Genomic DNA, 14,891 nt, shown 5'->3' with positions numbered 1-14,891 from the left:
TTCAGGATATCCATAAAAATATGCATGAGATAGATTTCCATATATTGGAGATCCAGAGTCATGGCTGGTCCAAGAGTATTTGGTGCTCTAGACAAATTTTTACATCCGGGATGGCATAGAGTCCAACAGGATAAACATTCTGCACGAGACTAAATGCACAATCAAATCTTTATGTGTGTTGGGGAAGACTATAGTAATACGAGTATACTACCGTCCACCTGGCCAAGATGGTGAGACGGACAGTGAAATGCTAAGAGAAATTAGGGAAGCTAACCAAATTGGTAGTACGGTAATAATGGGAGATTTCAATTACCCCACTATTGACTGGATAAATGTATCATTGGGACATGCTAGAGAGATAAGTTCCTGGATGGAATAAAGACAGTTTTATGGAGCAATTGGTTCAGGAACCAATGAGAGGGGGAGCAATTTTAGATCTAATTCTCAGTGGAAAACACAAAAGGATTAGATGCCCAAGTCTTTTTCAATCTTTAATGCGGTGGAGACATATTTTTTTAAAAATTGTTGCCCGACTCAGGCAGAGTTTTGCCATCCGTGGGACGGCTGCCTCAGGGGCTAAAAATAAATCACAAAAATTATACAATAATTAATAAAACAATCTAAAAACAAATGTGTAACTAGTGGAAAATTCATAAAATGGTGACAATTAGATGAACATCTGTTACTTAGGTATTTCTCAATGTTACATATGCTTTACGGATGGTGAACTCAATGAGCTCCTCCCTTCAGAGCCTTTTTTAAAAAATGACGAAGTTTTTAATGATTTTTTAAAAAGATGGGAACAAACCATAAGTATCAGTAAAGGTCTTATCAGAAGTACCCTACACACTTCAACTTTACTTGATTATTGCCGGTATAAACATATACCAAGAGGGCTACCCATGAATAAACCTCTTAGCATGTTCCGCGAAGATTCACAATTCATGAACTGTTGGGACGCTATCTTAAATAAATGCTCCCTGGACTTAATGATCTTGATCATAAAAACATCAAGAAAAAGAGAAGAAAAGTGAACTTGATAGTCAATTGAAATATCTCAAAAGACATGACGCATGTTTTGATATCATACATGAAGATTACAAGAACAATGTTGAAAACTTCAACAAGGAATTGAAAACTACCAAGTATGAAAAATTCAAACGTGATGAAGCGGACTACAAAAACAACAGAGTATATTCATGGCAGTATTCTAATAAGCAGACTTATAAGAATAAAGAGTATGTGAAAAATGTGAATGACAAAGTTAACAATAGAGAAGAAAGAAATGAAAAAAGATATCAAGATAGCCCAGATATTGACAGGTATGCCAAGCGTGTAAGAAGCAGCACTGATTTAGACATTGATCCTTCAGCACCATTATTTACCACTGGTGTCAATGATAGACCATTTATAAGAATCCATGAGATAGGCAGATTCTAGAGGAAAGGCTCAGTCAGAGATGACATAATTGAACCAAAATCATCAGTGTCTTTTTTCAGAGGATGAGGGGTGTGGAGGGGGAGAGGGAGGGGAAGAAGAGGGAGTTTCAACAATCATTACCAGACATACCAAGACCGCAGATTTCAAAATCAGAACTAGAAACAGCAAATAATAACAAAATTATTAATATCTCTTCTAGAGCTCTTAACAATGAAGAAATTAGTACACTAAATAAAGGTTTATCATTCATCCCTTTGCCATCATATAATGCTTTTCGCACTAGGGTTGAAATTTCCAAATTTATAAGGAAACTTAAAATAATAGAATTTTTCTCAAAATCAAGATCAGAATACAATGATGTATCTATAGTAAAGAAGTCTAGCACTTGGATCCCACCTGAAGCTGTCAATCCAGCAATATACACTTATGAAACCTTGGTCTTAAAAGAAATATCCAAACTTGAAAATAAAGGGCGTCGTAAGTTCTATAACATCACTAGAAAAGAGAAAGATGCAATAGAAAATCTGAAGGACCCCAATATTGTAATCAAACCGGCAGATAAAGGGGGATCCATTGTTGTGATGGACATTGACAAATACATCAAGGAGATTGAACGGCAACTATCAGATCAATCTTTTTATTTGAAACTTGATCACAATCCCACTGTTGCGATCAAGAGAAATAGATGATTTATTAAAAATTGCTAGTGACATGGGGTATTTGACCAATAAGAACTTAATTTTCTCAAAATAGATAATCTGATAATGCCAACGCTATACATACTACCCAAAATACATAAGTCAATCACTGATCCCCCCGGCAGACCGATAGTATCGGCAATAGGGTCTTTATTAGAACCTCTCTCTACTTTCCTGGATACTTTCCTTAAATCAAAAGTCATAGAGACACCATCCTACATAAGAGACTCATCACACTTCATTACGATTTTAGAATCAATTGATTCCCTGAGTGATGAAATTGTATTGGTGACATTAGTTATTGAAGCTCTTTACACCAACATCCCCCAATTAGCGGCATTAAATATTATAACTCATTTACTAGAAGAGCGGGTTACACATAAATGAATCCCCAATGAATTGATTAATCTAGCAGAAATAGCACTTACAAAGAATGTTTTCTGTTTTAACAAAGCAATTTTTCAGCAAATAAAAGGAGTAGCCATGGGGTCCACTATGGCCCCATCAGTGAAAGTTTGAAAAAGATTTTCTAATAGACCACAAATTCAAAGCAAATATTATTTTATGGAAAAGATTCATTGATGACGTTTTCCCGTTGTGGAAGGGCAAAATAGAATCTTTAAATAATTTTTTCACTTGGTTGAATATTTTAGATCCAAATTTGAAATTCACTATGAATTATGATAAAGAATCTATTGCATTTTTGGATATTCAAATCAGCCATGTTAATGGTCGATTCATGACAGATATTTACAGAAAGCAGACGGACACTAATAAACTCCTACATTACACTAGCTGTCACAATAAATCACTGTTGAAGAACCTCCCGTATTCACAGTTCTTAAGACTGCGGAGACTTTGTGCTAGTGATTCAACTTTCCAGAAAAGATCAATAGAAATGAAACAAAGATTCATTGAGAAAAAATATCCATCAAGACATGTTGAAAGTGGGTATTTGAAAGCATTAAAGAAGAACAGATCAGATTTACTCAGAAAGAAAGACAAAAAAAATGACAGATCGCATAGTTTATCCAATCACTTATTCCCATTTGTCGTACAAAATCATTATGGTTTTGAAGAAGTATTGGCCAATTATACAGGTTTTGGCAACATTCAAAGACAGAAAACTAATGGTAGCCAACAAAAGAGATAAGAATTTAAAAGATGTATTAGCTCCGTCATCATTGCCCCAATCTCGTGTCCAAGACATCAGACCACTTGGCCATCGACCATGTGGGAGATGTTCTATGTGTACTGTTAATATGAAAACTGACCAACTGAACATACCAGGTCAACAAAAAACTTTCAAACTTAAATCTTTTACTAATTGCAGAAGTAAGGGAGTCATATACATAGCTATTTGCCCATGTAATAAACTTTATATAGGAAAAATCAGAGCGTTCAAGAAAAGGATTATAGAACACAAAAGTAACATTAATTGTTCCATACCATCAAAGCCATTAGTGGAACATTCAGTACAATATAATCATAAATTTAACGACTATAAATTTTGTGTTATACAGCAACCTATACTGAACTGGAGAGAAGGCAATTTAGATCATTTACTACTTCAGCTAGAACAAAAATATATTTATGAATTCAATACCATGATCCCAAATGGTTTAAATGTTGAAGCAGATTACACTGTCTTTTTATAATAAATCATTTTGGGGCAGATTTTCAAAGGGTTACGCGCATAAGATATGTGCATAACTCCCGAAAAGCTGCCCCTTCCACCCCCTGGTATGCCGAGCCTATCTTGCATAGGCTTAGCAGCGCATGTAAGTCCCGGGGCTTTCCTGGGGAGGGGGTTGTTGGGGGCATGTCGTGGCCGGCACGTCATCGGGGGGCATTCCGGGAGCGGGGCTGCGGACGTGGTTCCGGCCCGGGGTGTTCTGGGGGTCTGGCCGGAACCATGCCCGTGACCCCACCCCAGCTGCCAATTTTGCACAGCCTTGTGCGCGCCGACCCTGTATTTTATAACATGCGCGTGGCAGCGCGAGCATGTTATAAAATCGGGAGTAGATTTGTTCACGCCGGGTTGCGCGAACAAATCTACTCCCGCGCGCACCTTTTAAAATCTACCCCATTGTTTTTAATAATTTATTCCTCCTGTTTAGATATTTATCGGTGTATTTTTTACCTTTACTCGATTGACTCTTGGACCATTTTATATGTTCATTTTTAAACAATTGTTAGATTTTTAAAATTAAAATTTTTTTGGGGGGGGTTTATATGAAATGCATCTGCATTTTGATCTTATTTCTATTTATTTAATGAATGGAATATTTTTTGCACAATAGAGACATCCACAAATGTTAGATTTTTTTAGATGCATTTTTAAGCAAAAGATTTTTAACTACAAGGTTGGTCTTGATTCATTTTAATGTGATTTTTATTGGACAGATTGTAAATATGAGACTATTTTCATTTACCATTGACAGCAAAAGAGTTTTTAAATTTGATCCGTTTTTTAAATTTATTTTTATTAAAAAATTTTAAAATTCTTTTATACTTGAATTTTATTATTTATATGATATTAGTTCAGAATAAATACAACATTAGATCGATGAGCTTTAAGACATGCCCCTTTATTGATTGGCAGCATTTTTGGCACCCTTGGTTTTAGATTCCCTGAGATTCTTTTTTATATTACACTTTTTATAATAAACTTTATAAAGTGGAATTTATTGAATCATATATTCACACCATTTACTGTTTTTTAAGAAATATAAAGAGATTTTTTTTATTTAAGAGTGATTTACATTTTTGGTGCCAAAACTGCCCTTTAAATGGAGTCCAGTGATAGTGCTTCAATGTTTGTTGTTAAAAGTGGAGACTACACATCCGTTTTGGGGAGTGAAGGTATGTTGATAATTCAATTATTTTAGCTATCGGGGATATTTACATTTTTTACTAAGGGACCACTTGTAATTCAATTTCCCTAACCTTAAGGAACGGATCCTTTATATTAAAAATTTCTTTTAAAAAGACAGTAGTGTTCTTTACATAGCACCTGAGTTATATGTTTTGCTCCATATTTACATTCTGTAAGTGATGCAGCTAGCGTGATGTGAATAGACCTTCCTGTTGTGTTAAAGATTCAATGTTAGAATAACCGGCACTTTTTCTGCGCTTGTATGACCTCTACCTATATGCCATTCAAGGGGTACATATAAACTTTTTGACAAAAAAAATGTTTTTAAGTCTAGATTTAAATAAATTTTCCCCAATTTATTTAGAAAAGAGCGTCTTTGGTTAAAACAAAATAATCCTGATATGCTCCGAGCTTTTCACTGCGCTTTAAAATGTTATAAAAAAGAAGTGAATTTAGCTAGGAAAAGATACTATGCGGAAAAAATTGCTGTTGCAAATAACAATCCAACTATACTGTTTAGTATAGTTCAATCCTTAACAGCTGATCAGGCTAATGAACTTCCAGAAATTACAAATAAAACATGTGATCAAATATCAACATTTTTTCAAAATAAAACAGATTCCATATCCAAGGAATTTGCTATATTACCATATCCCAGCTACAAACAACAGATAGTAATTTCTGAGTGGACAGAGTTTTACTCTACCACCCCGAAATCCATACAAAACATTATTGGTAAACAAAAAATTTTGAACTCTCCGTTAAGCCCTTGCTCAGGCACCTTATTAAAAAGTATAGTAGGAAAGTATCCTGACTACGTATGTTCCCTTATCAATCAATCTTTGGATACTGGAAAGTTCCCTGACCTACTAAAACAAACTTCAATACTACCCATTCAAAAGAATAAGAAACTTCCCTTTATGGACTTTTCTAACTTGAGACCTATTGCCTCATTATGCTCAATAGCTAAAATCTTGGAATCGGTGGTTTTATATCAGCTTAAAGAGTATTTATCGGAGCATGATATACTCCATCCAAACCAGCATGGCTTTAGGAAGGGACATTCCACTGAGACTTTACTACTATCCTCCTTTGACACCTTCCTGAGAGGCTTTGACTCGTATACAGATTATGTAGTTGTTCTATTGGATATATCAGCAGCGTTTGACACATTAGATCATAAATTACTCTTGTCCGCTCTACAACTTATAGGAATTAAATCAACAGTCATGAGCTGGTTCAGTAGCTTCCTTTCTAATCGTACTTGTCAAATTACTATGGGTACTTTTTCTTCCCAAAAATATGCCCAGACAACTGGTGTCCCTCAGGGCTCCTCGTTGTCCCCAATATTGTTTAATATTTATCTTTTGCCTTTGTGTCAAATTCTGTCAGCATTAAATGTACAATTCAAACTGTATGCTGATGATATTCAGTTATTCGTCCCTTACAAGTCTTCCTGGGCAGACACCTTTTCCCTGATCCAAGTCTATATTAACACAATTGAACAATGGATGGCACACAATCGTCTAAAACTCAATAAAAAGAAAACGGAAATATTATGTTTGAGTTTTATAACCAACCCCTCTAACGCACCGCCTACTAGTTTAGTAGTTGGCAAAGAAACCATTCAAGTTACCAAACTTGCACGTAATCTCGGTGTGTGGGTAGACACTAATCTATCCTTAAAACAACACATCTCAAAAGTGGTGAAAACCTCATTTTTTAAACTACATGTTCTCAAATGATTACACCCCCTTTTATTTCCTCATGATTACCGTTCAGTGCTTCAAGCATTAATTTTATCTGGTCTAGACTATTGTAACGGCCTATACTTGGGATTGCCAGATTCCTCCATTAGACCGTTACAATTGATATTGAATTCAGCAGCTAGACTCCTCACCGGTACCCCACTAAAGCAACATATCTCACCAATTCTGTACAAATTACATTGGCTTCCAGTTAAATACAGGATTCAATATAAAATCATTATGTTAATTCACTCTCTCTTGAATAACATTGAATCTACTTGGATGTGTTTCACGTTACATTTTTACAGACCTCAACGAGAACTGAGATCTACGGGGAAGAATCTGCTAGAAATTCCCTCAGTGAAAAACGCGGCATTAAGCATGACTAGGAATAGAGCGTTCTCGGTTGCTGGCCCCATAATGTGGAACTCACTGCCAGACCCACTTAGGTTGATAAATAATCATAAGGATTTTAAGAAGGCGTTAAAAACCTATCTTTTTCAGGAAGCGTTCAAAGATGTAGAAGTTCCTTAATAGAAAGTATAAGACAAATCAAGTGTGTTTACATAGCTTACTTTACTTTTCCTGCTTTTAATTTTTTAATGAAAATTGGCCACTCTCTCTCTTAATCATTTTTATTTTTATTGATAATGTAACCATGATGTATTTTTATTCATACTTAGTTATTTTAAGTTTTATTTAGTACAAATTATTTTTAACCTTTAATAATTTAAGGTTTGTATTACTGTAAACCGCTTTGATCGGTAAATTTTACTGGAAAACGGTATATAAATTTGTTTAAATAAATAAATAAATAAATAAATAGAAACACGCTGTAAGAAAGACCGCGGATAAACTGTTTGCACAGCCCAGAGACATGCGCTATTTGATCAGCATTTGTTTATTTGACAACATTCATTGTGCAAGAATTTAAAGATCACATCTTATGCGTTTTCTGAATTCATTAGTAAAGTTTGCACACAACCTTAAGTAAAGATGTTTCATATATATCTCAAAACTGTTTTGAAAAATATAGGCACTGTCATTTGGATAGAGCCCATGAGTTTGTGATTTTTGCAGAGCATTTAAGGTTGGTGTTTAACTTTTACTACATGATTTACACGTTATGCAGACGAAAAGATTATCATTATGTTCAGGATCTGTTGCCTGATGGGAGGAGCAATCAGATAGGAGTTATTATATAGGAGAGTTGTAGGTGGATCCTTGGACCAGTGGCAAATGACCACGCCCCCAGGGAATGATCCCGAGAGGGACCACCGGTCAGGCTTAGAGTTAGGAGACAAACATACACTAGGTTCTTTTAATAAACAGTATACTGAACCACCAGAGATGGCAGTAGTGAGCTGGTAAGCCCAGCTGGGCTGTAGTCCCTCAGATACTGGAACAGCGATACCTGGAGGCTGAGCTGTAGAGAAACTGAGATATAGTGAGTATGCAGGGTATGCAGATGGTAACACTCACACAATGTCCCAATGAAGTCCAGGAGCTAGAATGAATAGGCCCTTGAGGAGCGAGTACCTGGTTCCAGGGAAAGCTCTGAGAGAACAATAATAACTCACTGATGTAGTTGATATAGTTGGTAGTGATGACTTCCAGGTAAAAGAGCATACAGAGCAAGTCTGGGAACAAGGGCCCTCGAGGAGGGAGTACCACTTCCAGACTGTCACCTGAAAAACAAAGGAGAGAGAGCAAGGCCCCCAAGGAGTGGGTACCTCTGGTAAGTCCGAGGAGGTAGAGTAGCTTAGGTAGCGAAACCCCCGATAAGTCTGAGGAGGCAGAGTAGCTAGGAAGTTGGAGCGAGTCTGATGACATTCCTTGCTAACTTGATCTGTTAGCAAATACACCTTCTTGGTGTTTGGGTACTTGCCAGGTTCTTGTAGCCTGGTTTGGCCTCTGTTGGAAACAGGATGCTGGGCTTGATGGACCCTTGGCCTGACCCAGCATGGCAATTTCTTATGTTCTTCTCCCCCCACATCTTCTCATTCACTCTCTTGGCTCTTTCACCCTCACTAGTCAGCAGAGGTGGCAGGGATTGGTATGACAGCATGATAAGCAGGAAGCCAACACACCCAGAAGTGGCAAACAGGCATTCATCTTGCGACTTTTTTGTTTCTTTATCTTGGCTGTTCCTCATTGCCTCCTAAATTGTGCTGGGAAATTGCAACAAAATCGAAGCCATGTGGCTGCCCTTGTGTCAGGGTAAGGAGCTCCAACTCTCTCTGTCCTTGTTTGCTTCTTCCAAGGGCTGGTGAGGGGGGCCCATAAATAATCCATGCAACTACTGGCTCTGTTCTTTTTCCTCAGGGGAGCCAGAATTGATGCACCCTGCCAGCTCTGTTACGCTTTCCCAGGTCCCAGAAAAAAAGGTAAAAGAATGCTGTTCTGAGTTTGTTCTGCGGTGAAATGAAGCCTTCGGTAATGGACACAAAAGGGGTTGAATTAGCACACAGTTTGAAATTTGTGAGCAGTATTTTATTTTATTTATTTAACATGTTTATAGATTTCCTAAACCAAACATGTTGTACTAGGCAGTTTACAAATCAAACATATACCATTCATCAAGGCTAGGGTTGAAACCTTGGCAATTGGTACTACTGCTCACAAGTTTCAAACTTGTGCTAATTCAAACCCATTTTTGTGTCTGCTTCAGTATTATCCCTTCCCCCTCTGTTCCCTGAGATACAGAAGGAGAGGTGGAGGAGAGGAGAGGAGAGGGGCTGGATTAGGGAACAGAGTGGCCATTCTCTTCTCTGTGTGCTCCAGGCTCATTTCCTCTTCTTCTCTTCCCTACTGGCTGCCTAGAGGGGGAGTGGCTGGAGAACACTCCTGCAGCTCTGCCTTTTAAGCTTGAAAAGAAGTAGCGGAATTGTGTTCCTGGCCCTTCCCCCACAAATTAAGCTCTGCTCATGCATATTCATTGTGGCAAGCCTGAAAACCTGACTGGCTAGGTGTGCCTCCAGGAGAGGGCTCAGAAACACTGGGCTAAGACAGCTCCAGGGACAGACAGACGGATTACAGTGATGGCGAGCCCCAGTTCTCGAGTGCCACCAACAGGCCAGGTTTTCAGGATATCTGTAATGAATATTCATGAGAAAGATTTGCATGTGCTGCCTCCATTGTATGTAAATCTATATGGTTAACCTGAAAACCTGGCCTGTTGGTGGCACTCGAGGACTGTATCTCATTTATTCACATGTTCATGCTTTGTTTAATCAATGTTTCCCATTTTGTTCAATGTCATTTATTCAAAGTTTATTCATTGTTAATTGTTCCATGTAACGCTCACAGGCGAGGTTTTGTTCATTGTAAACCAGTGTGATTTGTATTCTATACAGGAATATCGGTATATAAAAGTTAAAAATAAAAAAATAAATAAATAAATAAATAAATATGTGGCAGAAATGGGGATGTAAGTATATGGGGGGATGTGAGGGGATGTGTGTGGGGGGATGTGTGTATGTGTGCCTGAGTGGATAGGGAGTTGTGTGTGTGTGTATTGAAGAAGTTTTGTGTGCCTGAGTTTGAGTACATGGGGGTGTGTTTGGAGGTGTGGGGATGTGGATGAGACATAGGTGAATGATGGTGTTGCGGTCCCGACCGCCCCTCTCCTGATAGGGCCCAGGCCCGCCTACCTCCGCTCCGGCAGCCGCGGAATTCCGCCTGGTCCTGGTCCCGGTGGGCTCTCTGTCCGCACACTTCCCACGTGGCAGACGCCATCGTGGGCCTGTTCCTCTCCGGCCTCGCGCGCGCGAGGACGCTCTTCTTGTGCGCCCAGCTCCTGGAAGCCCGGCCCCGCCCTCTCAGCTGACGTCATGCTCTGCTCCCGATATAACCGGTGTTCAGTCGTTCCCTAAATGCCTTGCAACGAGGTTCCCAGCTATCTAGTTTCTTCCAGTTGCGTCTCCTGTTGTCTTCCTGGTTCCAGCCTTGACTCCGGTTTGCTTCTGACTCCGCTACAGCCCGCTGCCTGCCTCGACTCCGGCTTGCTTCCAACCTCGCTACAGCCTGCCAGCAACCCTACCTGGCTTGCCACGAACTTTTACCTCAGCTTGCTTGCGCTGGTCCCAGTGTACCTTCTGGGCCAGCTCCCTGACCTGGCCTTTCACTGTGACTCTCTGGCAATACTCGAGCCGCCTCTGCTGCTGTTAGGCCTCCTGCCTTCCCTTCGCCTCAGCCGTTCTGGACATTCACAGCAGTGTCCAAGTCCCAAGGGCCCGGGCCCCTACGGGCTCCTCCCGGGGGGGTCCCAGGCTCCGGGTGAAACCTTGCCAGATTGTGTCTCTGCCTCCTGGCCTGCCTTATCATCTCCAGTAGGCCGGCCCAAAGGTCCACCATCTACCCTCACAGCAGTCTAGCCACAACAATGGAGGTATAGGTGGGTGTTTTGTAGAAGGATTGCTTGTGGTGGAGTTATGTGTAGAGAGGTTGTGGGTGTGTATTTTTGGGGGTATTACCGTGTAGGTAAGGAGTGCGGTTATGAGGGATGGGGCAGTATGTATGTGAAAGGGTGAGGTATGTGTGAGGCATACTTATGCACACCTGAAGTGTATGTGTGAGGGAGATAGCATGTGTAAGGTTGTATGCAAATAGGGGTTGTGCATTGGAATTGGTGAATGGGTAGAGGTTCTGTGGGAGTTTGTGTGGCAGCGTTGTATGTGTAGGGGCTGTAGTGTGTGTGCACAGATGGGGGAGTGGGTATGTCTGGATGTATGGGTGTGTGCAAATTGAAAAGTATTGAGGGAGGTGGCTTGGAAAGTGCCTTTTAGCACCATTCTTCACCAGCTGTATCAGTTATTTTCACTGCCTGTGTTGGGTGGGATGTTCGTATGGGTAGGTGTAGATGTAGGTGTGCTGGAACAGCTGTTTGTGTGATGTGGGTGCATATGGGTTTTGGGTGTGTTTGTGGTGGGGAAAGATAATTTGAGATGGTTTGGAGGAGTGGTGTGGGGTGTAACTTTGGTATTGTGGGGGGGGGGGGGGGGGGAGGTAGCTTTGAAAGTGCCTTTTGGTGCCATCCCTCCCCAGCTGCTTCAGTTATTTTTACTTGTCTCTGTCTCCCTATTTTGCACTATGCCAAAGTGCTGGAAGGGAGTGGTGATTTGGTCAACATTCTGCAGCTAGTAACCGTATAGGCCAAATATTTCATGATGTATTATTTTGTATCATTTGGGGTCAATTTTTGTATCATTGAGAGTTTTCCCAATTTTTTTTTTTTTTAGGTTTCGGAAATAGTGCACACTAAAAACGATAGAAGCTATGAAACAAAACTTTTGTGCTTTTTTCTAATGGTTTGTTTCTGAAAATGACATGAAATGACATAGACTATGTTTGTCATTTGACATTGTCTATGTCATTTCAAAAGAATGAAAAATCCCTACCAGTTACTGTTTCCCATAGAAAGCAATGGGGAGTTATTTTTAAGCTCAGCCCTCTCGAAATACTGACCTAAAGTTTCAAGTTTATGACAGTTTCTTCCTGCATGAGAAAATTTGGTGAATTTCTGACTTTTTTTTTTGAGAGTTAGATTATCTAGGGACAGACAGACAGAGGTCCCTTTTAGATAATTCTGACATTGCGGATAAAGCTTCTACGGCCAAGTCCAAAAGCAAAGCACATTCAAGCAGCATTGTCTGAATAATCAGGAAGGTTGCTCACCATGTAAAAATGTTGCCGTCATTTTGTTATGGGTTTGTCAGTTGCTTGGTTTTGCAAAGTATAACTGTCCTTAACACAAGGCATGAGGGTAACCTGCACAGAGCGGCAGTTGCTCTCTTGGGAAACTCTCTGGGCAGACTGGATGGACCATTTGGTCTTTTTCCGCCGACAATACTATGTCACTATGAAAAGCATAAGAGTGAAATCATGCATACTCATTGTGGCAAGCCTGAAAACCTGACTGGCTAGGTGGGCCTCCAGAAGAGGGTTCAAAAACACTGGGCTAAGACAATTGTCTTGTCATTACTTTTTGTTAAAGCTGCCTTGTCATTGATTAGCGCCTAATGAATGCGTTCATTGAACTCTGAAGACGCTCGGTGCAGTCACATGGTAATATATAACCAATTGTAATATTTCATTTTTCTAAATCATTTTATAACCAGATATCTAATTTATATTCAAATATGGCTGAAAGCCTACACTGCATGGATGTCAGTGTGTATCACATTACATTCTGTAATGTTTTGGGGATATAGGGAAGTATTCTGCATTGTAGTAGCATAGCTGTGAAATGGAAACATTGTGTTAACTTTTGGGAGTAATTTTATAATAGCCCACAAAAATTTTAAATTAGTTACATATATACTTTACACCAGTTTTCAATTTGAAAATTATCCCACCAAAACCACCTGCACACAAATTATGCCTGCTAATCTGCACTCTCTTGTTTCACAAGAGCACACATTTTTTTCATGAAAATTTACTTGCATGCTTTTGAAAATGCACAACTATGCATGTGTATGCAGACTCTTTCCTAAACCTGTGTACGTTTGCTAGCATATTGGGTGGGCAATTTTCACGATTAATGTACTGTTTTACATGCGGACATGGTTTTGAAAATTACTCTTTGTATATCCAGCTATAGTGGTTAATAACAACCAGTAATTAAGGTGGCCAGCTGGATCTTTGGCCAGGGCAGATAGAGTCATTCCCGGCTTTATCCCACTGCATGCATGGACATGGAGTCCTGTTTTTCAAAATTACAAGTCAATATATGCAGTGAAGTAAAGCCAGAACTGGATTTGCTTGTCTGTTAAAATGGGGTCAGCTGATCAACCTACCAGTGAATGATGGATAAAGTCAGGTATGCCATTTTGAATCTATTGAAAAATAGGCAAGATCAGCTAAAGGGGACCACAGATGACCATCTTCCTCCCCTCTCCTCCATTCCTTTTCCTAGCTGTTCCTTCTTTAGTAACTTTTGACTGACCTGAACAAAAAACAGCAAGGAATGGACTAAGAATGGGAGAAAACATCTATATTCCTTAGAGACATCTAAAAGTAGGTCGCTAAAACATCTGTAGTTTCCTGCAAATGGATAGCAACTTTGCATACAACCAAGGCCTTTTCATTTGGGTATAGCTTCCTGACACTGTATCCATCAATTTGTACTTCCTTTGGGTCTGATCTAGGAACTCCGCATTAATGTATGGAGATCTTTGGGGAAGAAAGAAAGCGTAATGGTAGTTCCATCGCCATGGCAACATCCAATGGCAGTAATGGCAGAGTCCTCATTGGTAAAATATCACTAGCTGGTGACCTGTAATACATGAAAGTGCCAAAGTGAGGTTAATAAAGTTGCAGCAAGCATGACATATTTGTGTAATATTGTGCCTTTGAGGAGTTTTTTGAATGCAGACAAAGGGACACTCTGAATCATAAACTAGGCTTTTAGAAGCCATCTGTCTGACACAGGCAGGAAAAACCTGAACCTTTGGTTGGTTTTGATATCCCAACCAAATCCCAGCACTGATTTTAAAGTCCCTATGAATGGTTTCATCAACCATGCAGAAAGGGATGAAATGTCATTATCTGATGTGTTATTAGCAACCAATTGGACAAAATGTAAGAATACACTTATTGTGGGCTGTTTATTACTGATATTGCTTCTAAATCCAGGTCTTGGGAATAGGCTTTGATAAGATTAAACCACTCTTCCCTTGTACAGACTCCATTGTAAAACATACAAATTCATTGCAGTGGGAAGAAGATGAGAAGTTTGCTAAAGTGCAGGCAAGCAGTATTAACACAAAGCCCTACAAAGCTTTGTTGTGATAACGTTCATTTCTGAGGCTTGCTTTAATGACCTGGGCTTTAGCAGCACTAATAGGAAACCATCAGACATTGATAGACGGTTCTAAATTACATTATCCTCCAGATACTGCACTATATATTTGAGCTCTTCATTTCCCTCACATGAATTCTACATGTAATGTAAAAACATAGAAACATGATGGCAGAAAAACGTTTATATGGCCTATCTAATCTGCCAATCCACACCAGCTATTCATCCCTATAATCCCTACCACCAGAACTAGTGTGTCCCATTAGGCAAACTAGTAGGTAGTCACCTAGGGTACACTGAAGAGCGGCCATGTGGGGCCGCGAGCA

The 14,891-nt window shown here is 39.5% G+C and overlaps 1 protein-coding gene across 5 annotated transcripts in view; it reads right to left on the bottom strand.

Moving 5' to 3' along the window:
- Positions 1 to 14,891, bottom strand: part of KIRREL3 (kirre like nephrin family adhesion molecule 3) — a 1,312,393-nt gene that overhangs the window by 521,827 nt on the left and 775,675 nt on the right. The window lies entirely within an intron of this gene.

The sequence above is a fragment of the Rhinatrema bivittatum genome, chromosome 12 (assembly GCF_901001135.1).
Source record: "Rhinatrema bivittatum chromosome 12, aRhiBiv1.1, whole genome shotgun sequence".
Classification (NCBI taxonomy): Eukaryota; Metazoa; Chordata; class Amphibia; order Gymnophiona; family Rhinatrematidae; genus Rhinatrema; species Rhinatrema bivittatum.
Note: the sequence above shows the minus strand (reverse complement) of the source record. Positions and strands in the feature narration are given on the sequence as shown.